We start from the raw sequence: 26,662 nt of genomic DNA, 5'->3' as shown, positions 1-26,662 counted from the left end.
ATAACTTGAATTTAAAGGAGAATAAAGGTAAAATGGTTCCTTAACTCCTGGTTATAAGCATACCAACAACATGCTGTCTTTATGTTCTGAGTGTTAAAAACAAACATTTCATTCAAATTAGACCCAAATCAAACAGGACCATTTAGAAAATTTCAAAACGATTGTGATAATTATTTCACTACAGTTCTTCAATAATTAAAATAAACAAAAGAGGTTCATCAGTACAAGGCCTTTAGTTTGGCAAGGTGGCTGAAAACCAATTTTGAGGTCTTTTTACAGTGTTCATAAAAGGCAGAGTGCTTCTGGATACAAAACAAAGTCATAAGGCAAAGCTTGGCCGCAAAGTGTATGCCAAAAGTTCACAAGGGGATATATAATAGCTGGATAAAACATAATTAATCTTTGTCATCCATCAATTTCTCTAATTAGGGAAGATTTCCAGCAAGCCAATTTTAGTAACCAAAAAATTCCAAGTCATATAGAAGGAAACTGAGATCTAAATGTGGCTTATTTTCTTCCTCAATCTTACAAGTTAATGATCTGAAGGAATATTTCTTTTTATTAAATAACAAAGAATGAAAAGGATGTTATTTGTTCAGTTCTAAGTTGAGTTTTAGAAGATTCTTTAAAAAACAGAAATTTTGGTCTTATTTCTAGAACTGTGGTAGAGACCAGTGAGATGGGCCAAATTTATGCTTTATTATATATGACTATAAAGTAATATTACTGATTTTTTAAAAGTGTAATTTCAAAGTAAGCTTATTCTAAAAATGCTGATCTTGCTCAAGGCAAGATGTTTTAAGACTGATTTTAAAATTAATTTCCAAATGCAGGAAATTGGAAATTCATACTTAAAACTACCTTTAAGCAATTTAAGAATATTTCTAATGTCTGTAGATTATCAATGTACATACAATTAATTTTCAGAAAGCCAATCATTAAGAGTCAAATCTGGTGGGTGTGTTAAGAGGTCAAACTTGGTGAAAAACAGTTGCACTGCAAAGCAGTAAGACACATTTTATTTTGGATTAAAAGTTACCTTGAAGTGAATTCTAAAAGAAACAAATTGCAAAGTACATTAGGAAAAAGCAGCACTGCTACAATTTTTTTCTCCAAGGTGATTTTGGTGATAATGTTTATATTGTTACCATCAGCATTTTAAAATCAGTCGTAAAACATTTTTTATATATAAATATATCTACAGACATATAAAGAAATAGGTTAAGTTTGGAAAGTAAAAGGTTATTGTCAGGTGTGTAACTCACTTCTTCCCTGGGATTGCAGGGAAGAATGCTAGAAGAAATGAATGACCTCCACCAGATCTCTTTATAAAGTTATTACAATTGTTTTTCAAACTTCAGCCTGCATCAGAATCAACTGGAGAGCTTGTAAAACATGACTGATGTCTCATCCTCAAAATTTCTGAATCAGTAGGCCTGGCATAGGAACCAATAATTTGTATTTTTAATAAGTTCCCTTATGGTATTGATGCTACTGGTCTGGCGATCACACTTGGACAATATTAATAATGATACTTTAACCAGATACTGGTTTGGTAATCATACTTTGACAGTACTAATAATGATACTAATAATGACCACACTTTGACAATACTAACAATGATACTTTTGCATTTACTTGAGACAAAGTTATTAGGAAGGACCTATCTATTATATAAAATGTTTTGAGCAGGATATATTAGTGGTCTTCTAGACTGCTATTGTAAATAAACCTATAATTTAAAATTTTATGAGGGCATGGCTAGAGAATATGACATAATCACATAAGAATTTTTCTTTTAATGAAATTAATGGAGTATAAAACTGAAGAGTTCCAAAACCAAAATAGCATACACTGGAGCCCATCTCTTAATCCAAAACCAAAATCTAATCAAATGTGGATAAAGGGACATTTTTTGAAGCTGTCTATATACATTCAAACCCCTCTGGAAAAAAATATTACACTTGTGCCTGGTTTCTGCTTGTATCTTTTGAATTATTAGGATATTATGGTGTTAGATAATACCTATGATTCATATGAATCAGCTTTGACAATTCAATCTGTTTTGTTACCTAAGTGAATTCTCAAAGTCATATGGCTCAACAGCAGTACTACCCACAGTAATCAAGGTTTCCTGTTCTATTTTACATTTCCCTCTACTATTTGTCCAAACAAGGGCTTGGGAAAAAATATCCAGAAAACGATGTGGGTGAAATCCAACTCTACTACTTAAGTCCCTTCTAAAGGTTCATATTTTGCTTACAGAACTTGATGAATTCTTAACAATGTTGTGGGAAATAATTATTATATCTATGCCATTTTAGATGGTTTTTATATGCCACTGTAATGTTTACATATATACGATTCAAAGGATTACATGATTCCATTAACATCTACACAAACCTACCACACAACCACAATTTACAGATAAGGAAATGGAAGCTCAGACTGATAAAGTAATTTAACCATTCTACACAACCACTATTGTGGGACAAGTCTTTGATTCTAAAATCTGTATTCTTCACCACCAAACCACACAGAAAATTGTGAAAAGGTAAATTAAAATGAAAATAAGGGTGTAAAAACCTTGCTTATCTAAGGTTCTCTACATGTGTAGTCCCAATGGTAAGATATCAATTATTTTAACTTCATCCTAAAGCCATATTGAATTATTGATCAGTTATCAGTCGCAAATCTTTATATAATCAATTATCAGAAGACAATCTATTTCTAAGTGGGCAGGATAAAGCAAAACCACTCAATGACTATCACTGATACTGATACTTCCTAGTCAGTGTTAAGCAATTTTCATGGAAAATTTGTGGACTTTTAAAATTATTTCAGCCTGTTTGTCTCAGTCTCATTTTTTCCTTCTTATGTCTCCAATTCAATGAAAATGTAATAAGTAGAAGTAAAAAATCCAAAGTATTAAGTCATTTGACTAGGCATTCTAACTAAAACAGACAGGAGACAATAGGTTGACCATACATACATGATGCTTTCTTTCCCTACTATTACAAAGTAAGATGTTAGAAAATAGGGTTTTTAAAAAGAGAATCTATAGAGAAAATGAAAACAAAGGGTTTGTTACTATAAAAGTCCCAACAATCATGTATGTGACCACAGATGGAGGTTGTCAGGGAAAGAAAAGGGTAGTGACTCTCTACAATGCATTAGTTCTCATAATTGAGGGAAAACAAGTAGGTTCTGTGAATTTCTTGGATAATGGTCATTTAAGTATTCACATTTCTAACCTGAGTTGTTGGATTTGGTCTCTGATAAGACTTATATTTTATCGTAAAGCAAATAAACAAATTAAATAACTATAATAACATTTAAGACCAATGATGATATATATCCTCCAAAACTAGTCAACAAAATAAAAGCAAAATGAATTTTATTTTGATTTGGACCCAAGCTAAAAGAACTAAAATTTATGATATGCAAATAAGTTATCTCTTTTCTTATGAATTACATTATTTCAAGACAAAGGTTCAACAATGAATAACAGAAAGACTGTGAATATACAAGACTTATTTATAAGGCATGAAAATCTTACTATGTCATTTGGGTATTTCTGCAGCAATCATCAGCAGAGGACATCATATCCAACATTTTGCTTCAAAACAATCCAAAGCAATTCTTAAAACAATATGTTTTGTATTTGTAATGTATGAAATAAAATACTTTAAATTCTATAATAACTATCTTGTCTTTTCTAATAATTTTTGATTTGCAAAATATATAACATAACTTTTTGAAAAACTTGAATAAATCTAGGGATATTTTTCTTTCCTAGCCCCTCATTAGCCCTGCAATCCTCTCAAGCTCACATTTCAAAAGGCAACATAAAATAACTGTCTCATTTCAGTAAAAAGCCTGTAATATTAAAATTCCTAAAATAACTATGCAATAGAAATAAGAAAACAGCACGTTTATTACATGGTGTATTGGTCAGCTTAGGCTGCCATAACACAGTATCATAGACTGGGTGGCTTAAACAACAGAATCTGCTGAGGGCTTTCTCACTGGATTGCAGACTGCCTTCTTCCCACTGTGTCCTCACATGGCCTTTCCTAGGCATATTCACAGGTAGAGATAGGTCTCTCTTCCTCTTATAAGACCACAAAACCTATTGAATTAGGAGGCCATTCTTATAACCTTATTTAACCTTAATTACCTCCTAAAAGCCCTACCTATAAAGACATGTTGGTGGTTCAACATATGAATCTGAGAGGAACTTAATTCTGTGCATAGCACATAATAAAAAACTATAATAATAATGTGGAAAATATGTATATATTCAAATAAAGAATAGATTCTAAACATTGACTAAGTATACACATACACATTTCAAAGTTTTGCTACTGCTTTGCAACAAAGGCTTTTTGTTTGACAAGCGACCTACAATTAAGTCATTTGATTTACATCTGTGGTCATGGCTTTATCAGTGATAAGAGAAAGCTGGTCTGATATCATCAGAGACACAAAAAAGTACACAAGTGTGTATGGATTCCTGTTGTCCTTGGTTAAAGTGAAACCAGTTTTCTTCACACACTGCTTGCAATTTCACTTTGCTTTATAGGAGTTGCTCAATCCTCTTATCTTTATTCATATTCAACAAAAGTCCAATTCAGAGTGGCTGATACACAGTGAAGTTTTAATCAACAAAGACAATCTTGAACTACTCAGAAACGAATCCTCCAGTATTCTGTCACCTGGCCTTGTCATCTTCAAGCTTATCATCAGCCTATAGAATTGGGATGGATAAAGTTGTCCAAAATTAACAATATATTGTATGCTTCCCTACACAGGATGCCTTGGAATACATAAAGATCTTGTAGAAACAGATACTGACAGGGCTATAACATTAGCATGTAATTATAGTCTCTGGTTACTGAAGAAGTGTACAACTTAGGTCAGATATAGAGGGAAAAAGTCACCTAGAAAAGGGCATTCTCAGCTCCTGGTGCCTTTGTTCTCTTTGCTCACTAATAGTAACCCTTAAACTAAATGTGACCCAGTCCTCCAAGAGGAGCAAAGGAAATGCAAATAATCACCCCCATTCAGGAGCATCCAAAGCCAGAGAAGGTAAATCTGAGATGCAATGTGACATAGTGGTTCAAACATTAAAGACATTCTTCGGAGTATGGAGGGGAATGAGGAGGTGGAAAAAGGCACACGATGCTGACAACACAGAAAAAAGCCAATTTCTGAATGACAGCAACTCACTCAAAACTAAAATTTAAGTTGAAAAAAGGCTTAATTTACACTAAGAAAATCATATTTCTGCTTTAAAATATAGGGTTGCTCATGATTCCATTTCATTTTGAATTACCATATATAATGCTGTCTCCTGCTTCCCCGAGGCATGATGTGCTGATCCTGCCCTAGTGCTTCCACAGTTCTGTTCATGCTTATGTCACCTGTCAGCTTGGATTATACTGATCTATTTACCTGTCAGTCTCCACCGGCAGACAGAAGCTCTTTGAGGGAAAAGGCTATGTCTCAGTCACCAGTATAGCTCCAGAGTGTATCAAGAAGCTGTCACATAATGGGCATTCAATTAATGTGGCATGAAAGAAGGAATGAATATATGCTCCCTCCAACTACTATTTAAAAAAAAAAAGTCACACGTTTGCTTCTCTATCTACATCTTAACCATTTTTAATTTATCTAAAAGTCAATTTTAAAAGAAAGTATTATCTGACGCCAAGAACTGGTATTTCAAGTTTTACTACAAAAGAAACCGATACAGCAGTTTTAAAAAGTGCTGAACAGCAAAATCAAAATGGAACGACACTACTGTGATAACTGCAAAGGGGCTAGCAGATGCTGCTTTAATAAAAAAGCCATATTACTATGTGCTAGAAACAAGGGGCTTATCAAATCATACATATACAAAAAAATCAAGATGTATGTTAACTGTCAAACACAAAAACAACTTTTTTCTATAACTAGATTGAGTCTGAAATTATTTCTGAAGACACCAATTCCATACTTTCAAATTAACACCTACAGAGACATTTAGAACAAAACAGTCTTTTAAAAAAAATCAACATTAAGAAGATAACTTTAAAAGCAAACATAGTGCTCGCTTTGGCAGCACATATACTAAAATTGGAACAATACAGAGAAGATTAGCATGGCCCCTGAGCAAGGATGACACGCAAATTCATTAAGCATTCCATATGTTTAGAATAAAATACCTAGGAATCCAACTTACAAGGGACATGATGGACCTCTTCAAGGAGAACTACAAACCACTGCTCAAGGAAATAAAAGAGGATACAAACAAATGGAAGAACATTCCATGCTCATGGGTAGGAAGAATCAATATCGTGAAAATGGCCATACTGCCCAAGGTAATTTATAGATTCAATGCCATCCCCATGAAGCTACCAATGACTTTCTTCACAGAATTGGAAAAAACTACTTTAAAGTTCATATGGAACCAAAAAAGAGCCCACATCGCCAAGTCAATCCTAAGCCAAAAGAACAAAGCTGGAGGCATCACGCTACCTGACTTCAAACTATACTACAAGGCTACAGTAACCAAAACAGCATGGTACTGGTACCAAAGCAGAGATATAGATCAATGGAACAGAACAGAGCCCTCAGAAATAATGCCGTATATCTACAACTATCTGATCTTTGACAAACCTGAGAAAAACAAACAATGGGGAAAGGATTCCCTATTTCATAAATGGTGCTGGGAAAACTGGCTAGTCATATGTAGAAAGCTGAAACTGGATCCCTTCCTGACACCTCATACAAAAATTAATTCAAGATGGATTAAAGACTTAAACATTAGACCTAAAACCATAAAAACCCTAGAAGAAAACCTAGGCATTACCATTCAGGACATAGGCATGGGCAAGGACTTCATGTCTAGAACACCAAAAGCAATGGCAACAGAAGCCAAAATTGACAAATGGGATCTAATGAAACTAAAGAGCTTCTGCACAGCAAAAGAAACTACCATCAGAGTGAACAGGCAACCTACAAAATGGGAGAAAATTTTTGCAACCTACTCATCTGACAAAGGGCTAATATCCAGAATCTACAATGAACTCAAACAAATTTACAAGAAAAAAACAAACAACCCCATCAAAAAGTGGGCAAAGGACATGAACAGACACTTCTCAAAAGAAGACATTTATGCAGCCAAAAAACACATGAAAAAATGCTCACCATCACTGGCCATCAGAGAAATGCAAATCAAAACCACAATGAGATACCATCTCACACCAGTTAGAATGGCAATCATTAAAAAGTCAGGAAACAACAGGTGCTGGAGAGGATGTGGAGAAATAGGAACACTTTTTTACACTGTTGGTGGGACTGTAAACTAGTTCAACCATTGTGGAAGTTAGTGTGGCCATTCCTCAGGGATCTAGAACTAGAAATACCATTTGACCCAGCCATCCCATTACTGGGTATATACCCAAAGGATTATAAATCATGCTGCTATAAAGACACATGCACACGTATGTTTATTGCGGCACTATTCACAATAGCAAAGACTTGGAACCAACCCAAATGTCCAACAATGATAGACTGGATTAAGAAAATATGGCACATATACACCGTGGAATACTATGCAGCCATAAAAATTGATGAGTTCATGTCCTTTGTAGGGACATGGATGAAACTGGAAATCATCATTCTCAGCAAACTATCACAAGGACAAAAAACCAAACACCGCATGTTCTCACTCATAGGTGGGAATTGAACAATGAGAACACATGGACACAGGAAGGGGTACATCACACTTCGGGGACTGTTGTGGGGTGGGGGGAGGGGGGAAGGATAGCATTAGGAGATATACCTAATGCTAAATGACGAGTTAATGGGTGCAGCACACCAGCATGGCACATGTATACATATGTAACTAACCTGTACATTGTGCACATGTACCCTAAAACTTAAAGTATAATAATAATAAAATTAAATTAAATTAAAAAAAAAAAGCAAAAGCAATGATAACACTAAAGCCAAAATGCATTTAACACTTCATCACCATTCTAGTAACAGGTAATTCCGCTCCACACGTTCAGCCAAGGGAGAAATAAGTGAGTTAAATATTCAAGGAGAATCTTTACTTCCAATGTCCCTTGCTTTTGTCATTTTAAGTCTATCAAGTATGACTTTGGTAGTTTTTAATTTTTATTTCATTATTCATCATATTGTCATAGAGTTTTCCAATATTTATAGTCATTGATTTTTTTTTTCCTCTTTTCCATTTTGGCAAAAGCCAAAAGGAAAAAAGGCACTTCATAATTTAAAAGAAACTGTAATTAGCAGTTATTCTGAGCCATACCTCTACATTCACTTAATGTCCTATCAAGACAAAATATTTCTTTAAACAAAACTCTCCAATATCAAGTTCTACAGATACTGCTGATGTAGTGCCATCGCAATGATACCACACAGGTCTCAAATTTTTGGAAAGGCTTTATGGAATCATATTACCTGAATGTTATTGATTTAAAAATAAAAGCTTTTACTTTGAAACAAATCAATAAAAAGTGGGAGGGAGGCAAGAATAAATGCCTCTTAAAGATGACTAAATCAGTATTGGAATTTCATATTTAGCCTCAAAATACGTACATAAAACTTTAATTGTGACACGTGAAACTTGCCATCAATTGAAGGCAATGTTGCTATCCCTCCCATGAAAAACATACTAAATAAGCAACTCACCAATTCTCCACAACAGCTGCTCTACATTTAATCACTAAACCGGCTGAGTTGTATTTATCTATGTGAACATTATCTTAGTGTAATCATGATCTTTACTAAATTTGCTAAGCATTTTAAGCAAACCTTTAACATGGCTGGCATACGTGAATACACAGTCTACCTGCAAGAAGGTTACAATCACACACCTCTTCACAATAAGTAAAAATAAGGAAAGAACTAAGTGCGGAGCACCAAAGAGTGCGGCGAATGCAGAGAAGAGATGGTTACTTTGATCAAGGACTGAGGGCTAAAGATGGCTGCACAGTAGAGAAGTAGGCTCTGCTGCGGAGAAAAGGGAAGCACAAGAAGGCAATACTCCAGGTAAAGAAAACAGCATTAGCAAAGTAACTGAAGCATGAGTGTTCATAGTGGCTGTCAGAAACAGAGGCTAAAGAAAGGATCAATTGGAATTAGGTAAACTAGTTACACTAGATTTCCACAATCAAAGAAAATTGTATCAGCTCGCTATTGTTTTGGAGGTCTTTTGTCCCAAAGAAAAAATAAAAGAGGAAGCAGCCCTGAATCTGTGCAGGTCTGTAGATTTATTGGGTTTGATGTAATTTGAATGAGAGCAAAAAGATAAAATAGCCCTGAACGCATGCAGGCAAACTTATATTTAAAAAAATAAAAGCAAGATAAAGCCCTGCTAAAAACATAAACATGCAAAAAAGGAGAAAACAATGCCTTGTGAGAGGATAACCACGGGAGGTTAGGGGAAAACTCAAAGAGGCTAGCTCATTAAGTCCAAGAAGTTAAAGGAAATATTACAAATGGCATGCTAATAACAACAAAGGGATAATTTAAAAAAGAGGTGAGGTAGAAAGTTAACTGAGCGAGACAAGAAACAAATTCCAGTTAATGTACTGAAAACAAAGACAAACCAGAAAGCACCTTATCTCACTAATTCTTTGTCTAAAATTACATTTCTCCTCTGATGTTAAACATTAGAGGTCCTCCGTTGTGCATACATTTTGCTGTATCCATCTCTAATTTTTAGAGATGCTGATTTTTAGCCTGATATTTACATCTTCTCAACATCTCACTGAATTCTGTTCTTTGTCCCACTTTTTAAATCTTAGAAGAATTTCTAATACTATGCATCAAAAGAAGCTGATTATATAATTTGAAAAAAACAGATAAAAACAATACCTATAGCATTAACACATTTAAAAAACATGCTTAAAATGTTTTTTAAATGTAAATGTATTTGGACATTAGATGTGCATATTTAAAAACCTAAAAGAATGTACACAGAAAGCTTAATACTGTGTACATCTGAGTGAGGATCATGGGTAATTTTTAATTCCTTTTACATTTTTCCATATGTATGTTCCTCACTTTTTCAAAATAAACTCATTTCACTTTTTTACTTCACAAAATAAACTGATTTCATTTCACTTTTGCCAAAAATATTCAAAACTCAAAAACACTGTAAATTATTCAAATACTAGTATTAAAATACAAAGAATAATGGAAACCTGAATAATGGCTCTGAGGTAGAAAACGAGAGGGCAGATGTTCAAAATTTATAGTCAGCAGGACTTTATTTATCAGCAACTGAATATGGGAGGTAAGAAAAGGTACAAAAACAATCTAGTTTGCATAACTACATATAATGCCATGGACCGGGGATCAAGATATAAATCCAGGAAGGGAAGAGAAGATGTGGGGTGAGAAATAGGGATTATGAATTCTCTTTTGGACTATCTTAATTTGGATCACCCACAGGAGATCCAGGTGTTGATCCTTGGAGACGATTATAAATATTGGTGAAAACCTTATGAAACTGGTAAGAGAATAGGAACACAAAACATTTAAAGAAGGATTAAAAAGGCTGGGCACGGTGGCTCACGGCTGTAATTCCAATGCTTTGAGAGGCCGAGGCGGGCAGATCACGAGGTCAGGAGATCGAGACCATCCTGGCTAACGCGGTCAAACCCCGTCTCTACTAAAAATACAAAAAATTAGCCAGGCGTGGTGGCGGGCGCCTGTAGTCTCAGCTACTGGGGAGGCTGAGGCAGGAGAATGGCATTAACCCAGGAGGCGGAGCTTGCAGTGGGCCGAGATTGTGCCACTGCACTCTAGCCTGGGCGACAGGCTGTCTCAAAAAAAAGAATGATAAAAAAGAAAACTAAGAAGAGATAACTAAGAGTCACAAAATAAGAAATATAGTAGACTGTTTAATATCCACACCTTTCCCACCCAAGTACAGATACCTCTTTGAAATGTGATCTTGCTGTTTCTCCTGTCCAGAGGTAGTGTCTCTTTCTCATTTTGACTCTGAGTTAGTCTTGTTACTTACTTTGACCAACAGATTGTGGCAGAAGTGACACTGTGGAAATTACAAAATTTAGACCTGAAGAGGCCTTGATGTTTCCATCTTCACTGTCTTAAAACACTACCCGTGTTTAACAGATCATGACACTGTTAAACCTGGGCTTAAAAGACTAGCCATTTCAGCTGTCTCAACTGAACCCATCCCTTAATCAACCTGTTAGCTGAATGCAAATACATGAGTAAATCCAGGCTAAGTCAGCAGAACCTCCACCCAGTCAACCCAAAGAATCATGAGAAACATAAAACATTATTTTTTAAGACACTACATTTTTGGGTGGTGGCTTATACAGGAATAAGTAACTGCAACAAGGACAAACGGAATTGTGTCTTGAAAGAAGCAAAACGCAAAGGGAGAAGGTAGATTCTATTAGAGTAGTGAGACTCTTCCAAAAATAGCAGACATTTCAAACAGGCTGAGGGCTGAGAAGAGATGATTAATGCTAGTAATGAGTTGTCTCCAACATTTGAGAGTTAAATTTAAGTAAGGTGGTCAGGGTAGAGGCTTTTGGTGGGTTTCTAATAGGTCGCTGATGAGAAACATCAACAAAGTAAGATATATTATGCTTATAAGTTACTTCATAAGAAAGGAGTCATGACCTATTAAAAAGATGGAAGAGGGCCGGGCACGGTGGCTCACCTGTAATCCCACCACTTTAGGAGGCTGAGGTGGGCAGTTCACTTGAGGTCAGGAGTTCAAGACCAGCCTGGCCAACATGGTGAAACCCCGTCTCTACTAAAAATATAAAAATTAGCCAGGCATGGTGGTGTGCACCTACTTGGGAGACTAAGGCAGGAGAATAGCTTAAACCTGGGAGGCGGCAGTTGCAGGTAGCCGAGATCACGCCACTGCATTCCAGCCTAGACAACAGAGTGAGACTCCGTCTCAAAAAAAAAAAAAAAAAGACTGAAGAGGAAGACTAGACTAGTGAAATGAAAGCTTTGGCTATTGTTTTGTTGTTGTTGTTGTTGTTTTGAGATGGAGTTTCGCTCTTGTTGCCCAGGCTAGAGTGCAACGGCACGATCTTGGCTCACTGCAACCTCTGCCTCCCAGGTTCAAGCAATTCTCCTGCCTCACCCTCCCGAGCAGCTGGGATTACAGGCATGCGCCACCATGCCTGGCTAATTTTGTATTTTTAGTAGAGACACGGTTTTTCCATGTTGGTCAGGCTGGTCTCAAACTCCTGATCTGCCCGCCTCGGCCTCCCAAAAGGCTGGGATTACAGGCGTGAGCCACTGTACCCGGCCCGCTATTATTGTTTAAGATAAGGATGGAGTGGCTGAGGAAAAAGACTGTAAGGAAATACGCAAAATATTTTTTTAAAGCAGAGAAAATGATACATGAAAGGCCTAGGGAAGGTGAGAAGAGAAGGGACAAGATAGATGAGTTAACTAGAGAAAAATGAAGAATCAAAGACCTGGGTGAGGTGAGAGGAGCTGCGATAACACAGAGAAAATTAGGACAGGTGAAAATAACTGCTGGTGGAGTGTGCAAGTGTTTCTTCTTCAGGTTCTTAGTAAAAGAAGGAAGCAAGTCCCTGACTAATACTGAAGAAACTACAGACAGTTTAAGAACTTGAGAAAAAATGGTAAAGGTTGGAAATAGCTGTGGGAAATGGGGAGAGGAATCAATTAGACATGAGAACTATTAGGAACATGGTAAACATCTTTAATGATAGTTGTAGTCAGGAAGAATAATTACCATTGTCATTTAAATAGACAATAAAATGATTTTTGTCAATTTTATGTACTAATAAACTCACTAATATAAGGTTAAAGAGAGATACACTTTATTTCCTCCGTGAGTACAAGATTATAATTTTAATCCACTAGTTTGTCTTTCTGTGGTTGTCAAAAGTGCCCACAAAGAAGACATACAGATCACAAATAACTACATGAAATGATGCTCAACATCTTTAGTCATTAGGGAAATACAAATTAAAACTACAGTAAGATACCATTATATATACCTATGAGAGTAGCTAAAAGTAATTATCTAATTTATTTATTTTAAACTGAAAAAACTAAAAGCTAGTAAAAATGTGGAGTCACTGGAATTCTCACGCAGTTGGTAGGAATGCAAAACAGCACAGCCACTTTAGAAAATAATTTGGCAGTTTCTTATAAAGTTAAAGGAACACTTACTAGACAAACCACCAATCTCATTCATAAGTATATACTCGATAAATGAAAAGTTAATGTTGACACAAAACCCTTTAAATGAATGTTTATAGTTTTATTCATAATTGTTAAAAACTCAAAAACTCTTTCAACTGAGGAATGAATAAACAAATGGTGGTACATCACAAGGAAATGTTATTCATAATAAAAGGAGGAAATTACTGATTTGTGCAACAATACAGATGAATCCCAATTGTACTTTGCTAAATAAAAGAAGTCAAATTGAAAAGAGCACATACTGTACGATTCCTTGTATATGACATTCTCACTTTCCAAAGGGTAGGTAGCTGGGTTGACTAGAAAGGGGCATAGAATAATTTTGGGAGCTGATGCAATTGTTCTATAATTTGACTGTGGTGGTAAACAACTATATGAATTTGTCTAAACTTATCAGAACTATATGCTAAAAAGAATTAATTTTCACTTCTCTAAAATGTATCCCTTAATAAGTCTGACTAAAACAATGTGAAGTGCCTTTTCAAAATGAAAGGACACTGTAAACACTGATGTCTCCTACTTTGGGTTAAAACACAACAGGATCACAATACTGATATAATGTTAATACCTCATGTATCTCAGAATATGAGCTATTACTTCGAAACTGCATTTGGCCAATATCAATAGACAATGTAATTAAAACTTTTTAAATCATAAATAATTTCTCAATTTTCTGAATAACCCATCTAAAAAATAATGTCTCAATTTTCTGAATAACCCAACTAATAAAAACCTCTGAACAACATCAGAATATAAAAAGCACAGGTCCCACAGCATGTTAATCTTATTCAATACGAAAGTTAAGTAAACTTTTGAAGCAAAGAACTGAAGACAACCTCTATCAAAGTTTTCCTCCAGAATTGTGCTCTTAGTATCAATATATTGCTTTAATAATCTTAATTAAGTGGAGGTGAGGCAGGTAAGATTTTTTTTCCCCCCACCATATGAGCATCACATTCACTTTAGGCTAATTTTAGAGGACATTTGTGGTAAAATAAAAACAGGTTTGTTCAAAAACTTAGATTACAATTTTTTACTCATCTTTAGAAATCACATGTAAATAACAATTCTCCCCCCACCCTTCCTATTTTTGTTATAGTTTTAAAAACAAAAAGCCAAAAAGCTAAGAGAGCTAATTTCATCACAGGTATATGTTAAACACAAAAAGCAAAACCTTGCTTACTGCTTGTATTACTCTATTCTCACACTGCTAATAAAAACTTACCAAAGACTGGGTAATTTATAAAGGAAAGAGGCTTAATGCACTCACAGTTCCACATAGCTGGGGAGGCCTCACAATCATGGTGGAAGGCAAAGAAGAAGCAAAGGCTTGTCTCACATGGCGGTCAGCAAGAGAACACTTGCAGAGGAACTCCCGTTTATAAAACGACCAGCTCTCGTGAGATTTACTCTCACAAGAACAGCACAGGAAAGACTCGCCCCCATGATTCATTACCTCCGCCAGATACCTCCCACAACAGGTGGGAATTATGGCAGCTACAATTCAAGTAGCTCAATATAACTGCTCAATGAAAACTCCTCACAGCTTTCTTCATTTCACTATCTCATTACAGAAGGGTAAAAGGAAAAAGGAAAATTGTTTAACCTCCCCAAGATTCAAAGTCATCATTTACGAAATAGTCTTAATGCTGCTTCTCTCTACATCATGAGGTTGTTACAAAAAGCATATAAGTAGCTTTGTGCAGTACCATAAACAAAATCATGATATGTTCCTATAGTATATCTGAGTTAATCAATACTGGTTAAAAACAATAAATATTTTTAAAATGTACAATTCCTTTTCATTCAATTAATTGTTCTAAAAGTGGTCTCCAAGTGAATACAAATTTGTCTTAAGTTGTACTCTGGTTGAGTGAAAACAATATTTAAATGGAATGATTAATTCATTCATTCTTACAACAGTGAGACACTTCCTGGGTGTGAAGCACTGTACAAGAGTTTACAAAGCACAGGAAGGCAGAACACATGGTCCTTGCTGCTAAGGAACTTCAACTGAAGGGAAATTTAAACTCTTGTGTGTTCAGTATGCTTTCATTGGTGTGCAAGAGCATGTGTATCTAAAACAAGTGTTACCTAAAGGTTCCCTAGCTATTTTTTGGAACTCCTCTGTCTAAACCAGAATTCTTTTCCAACTAGTTCCATTGTTTTCTATATTTACTAGAATTTAAATATCTTGTATATGTGCATATGTTTGTATGTGTCTGGGAGTATGCACAAACATTGGAATCTTCCACAAATAGATGACACACGCTTATACATATATACATCACAACTCATGTAAATATAATACCAACCATTAACCGCATATGTATGTGTTACATAAGTATGTTTGAATAAACACATACAGAGAAATACACACACACACACACACACACGGGATAGTTTTTTTCCATTTGCCAACCTGCCTCACCCTCTAACACCTTCTATCCTCTCTCCTGCTTGGATCTATTACATGCCCCAGGAGGCTGACTCCTCAGACTTCACTTGAGGACTGTCTTGTTGATGGACCTCCAGTTAGATTCCAGCATGAGATCCAAAGGTGGCAGAAAAGAGGTCTGATTTCTTTCCCACTCCTTTCCTCTTGCTGTGTTTAGGGCAGCTGCATCATCTCGTCATGGGCAGCCCCACTTGCAAAGTTCTGGCACACATTGGATTCTGGTAACCATTTCTGCCTCTTGTCCCTTTATCCCTAGGGATGGATAGTAATAAGTTCCTACTGTGGCTAGTTTCCGAGAAATTAGCCATCCCTAGTCAGTTTGTTCCTTAATCCTGGAGTGCTTTTATCAGTTCTTTTTATTAAAAAACAAAACAAAACAAACATAAAAAAACACAACTCTTCATTTGAACCATTTGGTAATATGATACTTATTAATAAATATATAAATTTGTCAACCACCACAAAATTTCAAATGAAACAAACAACCTAAAATGAACACAATCACTAATGTTTCATAAGGTTCAAAACCAGGTTCCAAACCAACATACTTTTGACTTTTTTGTTACTATAACAGTAGTACATTATAATAGAAAACACTATAAAAAACCACCAACACTATAATGCTCTGTAATGTAAATTTTAAAATATTTTAAAATAAATTTGTAATCATATGGTAAATTTGTGGTCATGCTGTTTTGTGGCCTGTCTGTTCAATTAGAAGCACATTTTGTAAGCATATTACCATGACATTAATCCAAACACTTATTTTAATAGGCTGCATAATATCCTTTCATATAAATTTATAGTCATTTACAGCTCCTTGTTGTGGACATTTGGATTTTTTCCCATTTTTGCTGTTGTTTTCAATGTTTTGGTTAGGATCCTTAAATGGCTAATATTTATTTATAATACATTCCTAGAAATAGCAGTATTTGAAAAAGGATATGAATATTTTGAAACTACTGAGTGATAGCCAATAAACTATTCTGTGATTAGGGAAATGTTATCTCTGATGTATGCAATATGTAGCCACAGGCCACGTGGAGGCTGATGAGGGCTTAAAATGAGGTTACTGAAACTGAGGACATAAATGTTTAAGTAGCCAATGTATCTAGTGGTCATTTAGAGCATAGGATAGCTCTAGATTCTTACTGCCCAACTGTCATTCAGAAAAGTTGTAGGGATTTACATTTGCATCAGCAGAGTATGAGAGTGCTCACTTCCTCATACCATTATTAACAATGACATTTATTGTTTTCTAATATTTGTCAATTTGACAAAAAAAAAGATTGTACAATTGGTTTGTTGTTTGGTTTTGTTTCTTGAGACCCGGTCTTACACCGTCGCCCAGGCTGAAGTGCAGTGGCATGATCACAGCTCACTACAGCCTCAACCCCCTGGGCTTAAGTGATCCTCCCACCTTGGCATCCCAAGTAGCTTGGACTACAGGTGTGCGCCACCATGCCCAGCAAATTTTAATTTTTTTTGTAGAGATGGGGTCTCTCTATGATGCCTAGGCTGATCTTGAAATTCTAGGTCCAAGCAATTCTCCCACCTCTACCTCCCAAAGTGCTGGGATTACATATATGAGAAACCATGCCTGGCTATAATTTTTTAATTTTCTAAATTTAAATTTTTGAATGCTTGGGATAAATATTTTTATTTTTATTTTTTTAATTTTCTTACTATTACACTTTAAGTTTTAGGATACATGTGCACAACGTGCAGGCTTGTTACATATGTATACATGTGCCATGCTGGTGTGCTGCACTCATTAACTCGTCATTTAGCATTAGGTATATCTCCAATTGCTATCCCTCCCCCCTCCTCCTAACCCACAACAGGCCCCAGAGTGTGATGTTCCCCTTCCTGTGTCCATGTGTTCTCATTGTTCAATTCCCACCTATGAGTGAGAACATGCGGTGTTTGGTTTTTTGTCCTTGTGATAGTTTGCTGAGAATGATGGTTTCCATCTTCATCCATGTCCCTACAAAGGACATGAACTCATCATTTTTTATGGCTGCATAGTATTACATGGTGTATATGTGCCACATTTTCTTAATCCAGTCTATCATTGTTGGACATTTGGGTTGGTTCCAAGTCTTTGCTATTGTGAATAGTGCCACAACAAACATACGTGTGCATGTGTCTTTATAGCAGCATGATTTATAGTCCTTTGGGTATATACCCAGTAATGGGATGGCTGGGTCAAATGGTATTTCTAGTTCTAGATCCCTGAGGAATCGCCACACTGACTTCCACAATGGTTGAACTAGTTCACAGTCCCACCAACAGTGTAAAAAAGTGTTCCTATTTCTCCACATCCTCTCCAGCACCTGTTGTTTCCTGACTTTTTAATGATTGCCATTCTAACTGGTATGAGATAGTATCTCATTGTGGTTTTGATTTACATTTCTCTGATGGCCAGTGATGATTAGCATTTTTTCATGTATTTTTTGGCTACAAAAATGTCTTCTTTTGAGGAGTGTCTGTTCATATCCTTTGCCCCCTTTTTGATGGGGTTGTTTTTTTCTTGTAAATTTGAGTTCATTGTAGATTCTGGATATTAGCCCTTTGTCAGATGAGTAGGTTGCAAAAATTTTCTCCCATTTTGTAGGTTGCCTGTTCACTCTGATAGTAGTTTCTTTTGCTGTGCAGAAGTTCTTTAGTTTCATTAGATACCATTTGTCAATTTTGGCTTCTGTTGCCATTGCTTTTGGTGTTCTAGACATGAAGTCCTTGCCCAAGCCTATGTCCTGAATGGTAATGCCTAGGTTTTCTTCTAGGGTTTTTATGGTTTTAGGTCTAACGTTTAAGTCTTTAATCCATCTTGAATTAATTTTTGTATAAGGTATAAGGAAGGGATCCAGTTTCAGCTTTCTACATATGACTAGCCAGTTTTCCCAGCACCATTTATTAAATAGGGAATCCTTTCCCCATTGTTTGTTTTTCTCAGGTTTGTCAAAGATCAGACAGCTGTAGATATGCGGCGTTATTTCTGAGGGCTCTGTTCTGTTCCATTGGTCTATATCTCTGCTTTGGTACCAGTACCATGCTGTTTTGGTTACTGTAGCCTTGTAGTATAGTTTGAAGTCAGGTAGCGTGATGCCTCCAGCTTTGTTCTTTTGGCTTAGGATTGACTTGGCAATGCGGGCTCTTTTTTGGTTCCATATGAACTTTAAAGTAGTTTTTTCCAATTCTGTGAAGAAAGTCATTGGTAGCTTGATGGGGATGGCACGGAATCTATAAATTACCTTGGGCTGTATGGCCATTTTCATGATATTGATTCTTCCTACCCATGAGCATGGAATGTTCTTTCATTTGTTTGTATCCTCTTTTATTTCATTGAGCAGTGGTTTGTAGTTCTCCTTCACATCCCTTGTAAGTTGGATTCCTAGGTATTTTATTCTCTTTGAAGCAATTGTGAATGGGAGTTCACTCATGATTTGGCTCTCTGTTTGTCTGTTATTGGTGTATAAGAATGCTTGTGATTTTTGCACATTGATATTCTATCCTGAGACTTTGCTGAAGTTGCCTATTAGCTTAAGGAGATTTTGGGCTAAGACGATGGGGTTTTCTAGATATACAATCATGTCATCTGCAAACAGGGACAATTTGACTTCCTCTTTTCCTTATTGAATGCCCTTTATTTCCTTCTCCTGCATGATTGCCCTGGCCAAAACTTCCAACACTATGTTGAATAGGAGTGGTGAGAGAGGGCATCCCTGTCTTGTGCCAGTTTTCAAAGGGAATGCTTCCAGTTTTTGTACATTCAGTATGATATTGGCTGTGGGTTTGTCATAGATAGCTCTTATTACTTTGAGATATGTCCCATTAATACCTAATTTATTGAGAGTTTTTAGCATGAATGGTTGTTGAATTTTGTCAAAGGCCTTTTCTGCATCTATTGAGATAATCATGTGGTTTTTGTCTTTGGTTCTGTTTATATGCTGGATTACGTTTATTGATTTTCATATGTTGAACCAGCCTTGCATCCCAGGGAAGAAGCCCACTTGATCATGGTGGATAAGCTTTTTGATGTGCTGCTGGATTCAGTTTGCCAGTATTGTATTGAGAATTTTCCCATCAATGTTCATCAAGGATATTGGTCTAAAATTCTCTTTTTTTGTTGTGTCTCTGCCAGGCTTTGGTATCAGGATGATGCTGGCCTCATAAAATGAGTTAGGGAGGATTCTAGTTTCAGAAGGAATGGTACCAGCTCCTCCTTGTACCTCTGGTAGAATTCGGCTGTGAATCCATCTGGTCCTGGACTCTTTTTGGTTGGTAAGCTATTGATTATTGCCACAATTTCAGCTCCTGTTATTGGTCTATTCAGAGATTCAACTTCTTCCTGGTTTAGTCTTGGGAGGGTGTATGTGTCCAGGAATTTATCCATTTCTTCTAGATTTTCTAGTTTATTTGCGTAGAGGTGTTTATAGTATTCTCTGATGGTAGTTTGTATTTCTGTGGGACTGGTGGTGATATCCCTTTTGTCATTTTTTATTGTGTCTATTTGATTCCTCTCTCTTTTCTTCTTTATTAGTCTTCCTAGCAGTCTATCAATTTTGTTGATCTTTTAAAAAAACCGGCTCCTGGATTCACTGAGTTTTTGAAGGGTTTTTTGTGTCTCTATTTCCTTCAGTTCTGCTCTGATCTTAGTTATTTCTTGCCTTCTGCTAGCTTTTGAATGTGTTTGCTCTTGCTTCTCTAGTTCTTTTAATTGTGATGTTAGGGTGTCAATTTTAGATCTTTCCTGCTTTCTCTTGTGGGCATTTCATGCTGTAAATTTCCCTCTACACCCTGCTTTGAATGTGTCCCGGAGATTCTGGTATGTTGTGTCTTTGTTCTCGCTGGTTTCAAAGAACATCTTTAGAGATAAATATTTTTAAAATATGTTTTCTATCCATTTGTTTTGCTTCATGAATTGTTCTCTTTCCTTACCCATTTTTTTTTTTACTAGAGAAAGAGTTTGTTTTTCTTAGAACAAATGTACTCTATATATTAAATAAATTAATGTCTGCTTAAATATGTGGCAAATAATTTTAAAATTCTGTTTATGATGCTTTTTGATAAACAAGTTTTACATTTTAATATAAACTATGGTTCTTCCATTTGTGTCTTTTTCCTAAGTCAATTTAGTCTCAAATAAACTTATATATATTATATATCATCTTTATGAAAAAAAGGTCAACATTAACCAGTAAAAATATACATTAAAAGACTATGCCAGCGTCCAACACATAGCAATGCAGAAAAATATAAAGAGAAAGAATCAAAAAAACTGCTGGACTCAGAAACAAAATAAATACTTTCGGAGAAGAGAGATGCAGAGTTAATGCCCCAAATCAGCTGTACTACTGTGTGCTATGTAGTGAAATTAGACAGTTATAGTAAAGGGCTTTCCTCCTACTTATTAAAAGAGACTAAAAATCAATCCATAATCCCACATTGAAGCAAATTTAAACAGTAATACATAGAAGTGGAAAACAGAAGAGCTAATACACACAGGAAAAGATGTTAAATCATCTAGTAATCAAAAAATATAATCTAATCTAGTAACATAATTGAAACCATACCTACCAGGATGGCAAAAAAAAATAGTAAGAATGGTAAAGGTGTACATAAATGAAAACTCTTCTGCCGTACTGATAGGAGTATAAATTGGTACAAACATATTGGGAAGCACCTTAGCAACATCTAATAAAATTAACGACATGCAGACCCTTTCTTCTTGGTACTCTACTTCTAGGTATACAAAATAAAAGAAACTCTCACACATACGTCACATCTCTAGAAGAATCTTCTGTATGTTCTGTTTGTGTCAGTGAAAATTAAAAGCAAAACAAATAAAAATATCCATTTAAAGAAAAATGTATGAATTGTGTTACATTCATAAATTTTAAAAATCTATTTAAAAATTAAAAACAGTTGAAACAAACGAACCAGAGCCACACTATCCATACAGGTGAATATGATTTTTTAAATGTTCAGTACTAAGAACTGGGTTACAGAATAGTAAAATTGTATAAAAAATTTAAAACGTAACAAATGATAAACATGCAAAGACATATTGTGTATGGCTAGTACAAATAGCACAGTGAAGTAACAGTATAAAATTCAAGGAAAGAGAAATCAGAGAAGTATTATAGATAACACTAACTGGAAAAAACATAGAATCAAGGAAGGCTACAAGTTTATGCATAATGTTTCAATTCTTACTTTTAAAAAAACTAAAGCAAGAACAGTAAAATGTTAGAAAAAAATTAAGTTAGTTCATATATGGGTATTTACTAGTTTAGTCTCTGTATTTTTTCATGTTTGAAACAATTCATATTATGTATCAAACTAATAAAAACAACCTACAAAGAGTTCTCTAGAACCTTTTCTAAAATACAACATATATAAATCACTTTAACATCGAGGCAAAAATCCTCAATAAAATATTGGCAAATGGAATCCAGCAGCACACCAGAAAACTTATCCACCACAATCAAGTCAGGTTCACCCTGTGATGCAAGGCTGGTTCAACATACACAAATCAATAAATGTAATTCATCACATAAACAGAACTAAAGACAAAAACCACATGTTTATCTCAACAGACCCAGAAAAGGCCTTCGATAAAATGCAACATCCCTTCATGTTACAAACTCTCAATAAACTAGGTATTGATGGAACATACCTCAAATTAATAAGAGCCATTAATGCGCCAAGATGGCCAAATAGGAACAGCTCCAGTCGGCAGCTCCCAGGGAGAAGGCAGGGGATTTCTGCATTTGTAACTGAGGTATCCGGTTCATCTCACTGGGACTGGTTGGACAGTGGGTGCGGCCAATGGAGGGCGAGCCGAAGAAGGATGGGATGTCGCCTCACCCAGGAAGCACAAGGGGTGTCAGCGAATTTCCCTCCCCTGGCCAAGGGAAGTCATGAGGGACTGTGCTGTGAGGAACACTGCACTCTGGCCCAGATACTGTGCTTTTCCCACAGTCTTCACAATCCGCAGACCAGGAGATTCCCTCAGGTGGCTAGGCAACAAGGGCTCTGAGTTTCAACCACAAGACTGGGCAGCCGTTTGGGCAGTACCTAGCTAGCTGCAAGAGTTGTTTTTTTTTTTTTTTTTATACCCCAGTGGTGCCTGGAACGCCAGCAAGACAGAACCGTTCATCCCCCGGGGAAAGGGAGATGAAGCCAGGGAGCCAAGTGGTCTGGTACGGCAGGTCCCACACCCACGGAGCCTGGCAAGCTAAGATCCACTGGCATAAAATTCTCACTGCCAGCACAGCAGTTGAGGTCGACCTGGGATGCTGGAGCTTGGTATGGGGTAAGATGTCCACCATTGCTGAAGCTTGAGTAGGTGGTTTTACCCTCACAGTGTAAACAAAGCCACAGGGAATTTCGAACTGGGAGGAGCCTACCACACACAGCTCAGCAAGGCCGCTATGGCCAGACTGCCCCTCTAGATTCCTCCTCTCTGGGCAGGGCATCTCTGAAAAAAAGGCAGCAGCCACAGTCAGGAACTTATGGATAAAACCCCCATCTTCATGAAACAGAGCACCTGGGGAAAGGGGCAGCTGTGGGAGCAGCTTCAGCAGACATAAACGTCCCTGCCTGATGGCTCTGCAGAGAGCAGCGGATCTCCCAGCACAGCAGTGGAGCTCTGCTAAGGGTCAGACTGCCTCCTCAAGTGGGTCCCTGACCCCGTCTCTCACCACTCCTATTGAACATAGTATTAGAAGTCTGGCCAGGGCAATCAGGCAAGAGACAGAAATAAAGGGTATTCGATTAGGAAAAGAGAAAGTCAAATTTTCTCTATTTGCAGATGACATGAGTGTATATTTAGAAAACCCCATCGTCTCAGCCCAAAATCTCTTTTTTTTTTTTTTTTTTGAGACAGGGTCTCGCTCCATCACCCAGTCTGGAGTGCAGTGGCATGCTCTCGCTCACTGCAAGCTCTGCCTCCTGGGTTCACGCCATTCTCCTGCCTCAGCCTCCCGAGTAGCTGGGACTACAGGCGCCCACCACCAAGCCCAGCTAATTTTTTTTGTATTTTTTTTTTTTTAGTAGAGACGGGGTTTCACCATGTTAGCCAGGATGGTCTCGATCTCCTGACCTTGTGATCTGCCTGCCTCGGCCTCCCCTCAGCCCAAAATCTCCTTAAGCTGATAAGCAACTTTAGCAAAGTCTCAGGATACAAAATCAATGTGCAAATTTCACAAGCATTCCTAAACACCAATAACAGACAAAGAGAGAACCAAATCATGAGTGAACTCCCATTCACAATTGCTACAAAGGGAACAAAATACCTAGGAATCCAACTTACAAGGGATGTGAAGGACCTCTTTAAGGAGAACTACAAACCACTGTTCAAGGAAGTAAAAGAGGACACAAATAAATGAAAAAACATTCCATGCTCATGGATAAGAAGAATCAATATCGTGAAAATGGCCATACTGCCCAAAGTAATGTATAGATTAAATGCTATCCCCGTCAAGTGACCATTGACTTTCTTCACAAAGTTGGAAAAAACTACTTTAAATTGCATATGGAAACAAAAAAAGAGCCCACACAGCCAAGACAATCCTAGCAAAAACAAACAATGCTGGAGGCATCATGCTACCTGACTTCAAACTATATCACAAGGCTACAGTAACCAAAACAGCATGGTACTGGTACCAAAACAGACATACAGACCAACGGAACAGAATAGAGGCCTCAGAAATAACACCACACACCTACAACCATCTTATCTTTGACAAACCTGACAAAAACAAGAAATGAGGAAAGGATTCCCTATTTAATAATCGTGTTGGGAAAACTGGCTAGCCTTATGCAGAAAACTGAAACTGGACCCCTTCCTTACACCTCATACAAAAATAAACTCAAGATGGATTAAATACTTAAATGTAAGACCTAAAACAATAAAAACCCTAGAAGAAAACCTAGGCATTACCATTCAGGACATGGGCATGGGCAAAGACTTCAGGACTAAAACACCAAAAGCAATGGCAACAAAAGCCGAAATTGACAAATGGGATCTAATTAAACTAGAGAGCTTCCACACAGCAAAAGAAACTATCATCAGAGTGAACACACAACCTACAGAATGGGAGAAAATTTTTGCAATCTCTCCATCTGACAAAGGGCTAATATCCAGAATCTACAATGAATTAAACAAATTTACAAGAAAAAAACAACTCCTTCAAAAAGTGGGCAAGGGATATGAACAGACATTTCTCAAAAAAAGACATTTATGCGGCCAACAAACATATGAAGAAAAGCTCATTATCACTGGTCATTAGAGAAATGCAAATCAAAACCACAAAGAGATACCATCTCACACCAGTTAGAATGGTGATCATTAAGAAGTCAGGAAACAACAGATGCTGGAGAGGATGTGGAAAAATAGGAACATTTTACACTGTTGGTGGGAGTGTAAATTAGTTCAGCCATTGTGGAAGACAGTGTGGTGATTCCTCAAGGATCTAGAATCAGAAATACCATTTGACCCAGCAATCCCATTACTGGCTATATACCCAAAGGATTATAAATCATTCTACTATAAAGACACATGCACACGTATGTTTTATTGCAGCACTGTTCACAATAGCAAAGACTTGGAACCAACCCAAATGCCCATCAATGATAGACTGGATAAAGAAAACATGGCACATATACACCATGGAATACTAAGTAGCCATAAAAAAGGATGAGTTCATGTTTTTGCAGGGACATGGATGAAGCTGAAAACTATCATTCTCAGCAAACTAACACAAGAACAGAAAACCAAACACCACATGTTCTCATTCATAAGTGGGAGCTGAACAATGAGAACACATGTACATAGGAAGGGGAACATCACACACCTGGGCCTGTTAGGGGGTGGGGGGCTAGTAGAGGGATAGCATTAGGAGAAATACCTAATGTAGATGACAGGTTGATGGGTGCAGTAAACCACCATGACACGTGTATACCTATGTAACAAACCTGCATGTTCTGCACATGTACCCCAGAACTTAAAGTATAATAATTAAAAAAAGAAAAGAAAAGCCATTTATGACAAAACAACAGTCAATACCATACTGAATGGGCAAAAGCTAGAAGCATTCCCCTTAAAACTGTACAAGACAAGGATGCCCTCTCTCACCACTCCTTTTCAACACAGTATTAGAAGTTCTGGCCAGGGCAATCAGGTAAGAGAAAGAAATAGAGGGTATACAAATAGGAAGAGAGGAAGTCAAACTACCTCTGTTTGCAGATGACGAGATCCTACATCTAGAAAACCCAATAGTCTCAGCCCCAAATCTCCTTAAGCTGGTAAGTAACCTCAGCAAAGTCTCAGGATACAAAATCAATGTGCAAAAATCACAAGCATTCCTATATACCAACAATAGACAAGCAAAGCACCAAATTATGAATGAAGTCCCATTCACAATTGCTACAAAGAGAATAAAATACCTAGGCATACAGCTAACAAGGGAAGTGAAGGACCTCTTCAAGGAGAACTACAAACCAATGCTCAAGGAAATAAGAGAGGAACAAACAAATGGAAAAACATTCCATGCTCGTGGATAGGAATAATCAGTATCATAAAAAAGGCCATACTGCCCAAAGCAATTTATAAATTCAATGCTATTCCCATGAAACTACCACTGATATTCTTCATAGAATTAGAAAAAACTACTTTAAAATTCATATAGAACCAAAAAAAACCCCAAATAGCCAAGATAATCATAAGCAAAAAGAACAAAGCTGGAGGAATCATACTACCCGACTTCAAACTATACTACAAGACTACACTAACCAAAACAGCATGGTACTGGTATAGAAACAGACACACAGACCAATGGAACAGAACTATGACTGCACATCAACAACCATCTGATCTTCAACAAACCTGGCAAAAACAAGCAATGGGGAAAAGATTCCCTATTTAATAAATGGTGCTGG

At 36.6% G+C, this 26,662-nt stretch overlaps 1 protein-coding gene and 1 non-coding gene across 10 annotated transcripts in view; one reads left to right on the top strand and one right to left on the bottom strand.

Moving 5' to 3' along the window:
* FER (FER tyrosine kinase) overlaps positions 1-26,662 on the bottom strand; it is a 451,402-nt gene that overhangs the window by 175,899 nt on the left and 248,841 nt on the right. The gene's annotated exons all lie outside the window — the stretch shown is intronic.
* On the top strand, positions 6,091-6,197 carry LOC112440028 (U6 spliceosomal RNA). The gene has a single exon (XR_003028232.1). It is a non-coding gene; the product is annotated as a U6 spliceosomal RNA (small nuclear RNA).

The sequence above is a fragment of the Pan paniscus genome, chromosome 4 (genome assembly GCF_029289425.2).
Source record: "Pan paniscus chromosome 4, NHGRI_mPanPan1-v2.0_pri, whole genome shotgun sequence".
In the NCBI taxonomy this organism is placed as follows: domain Eukaryota; kingdom Metazoa; phylum Chordata; class Mammalia; order Primates; family Hominidae; genus Pan; species Pan paniscus.
This window is presented reverse-complemented; position numbering and strand designations above follow the sequence as displayed.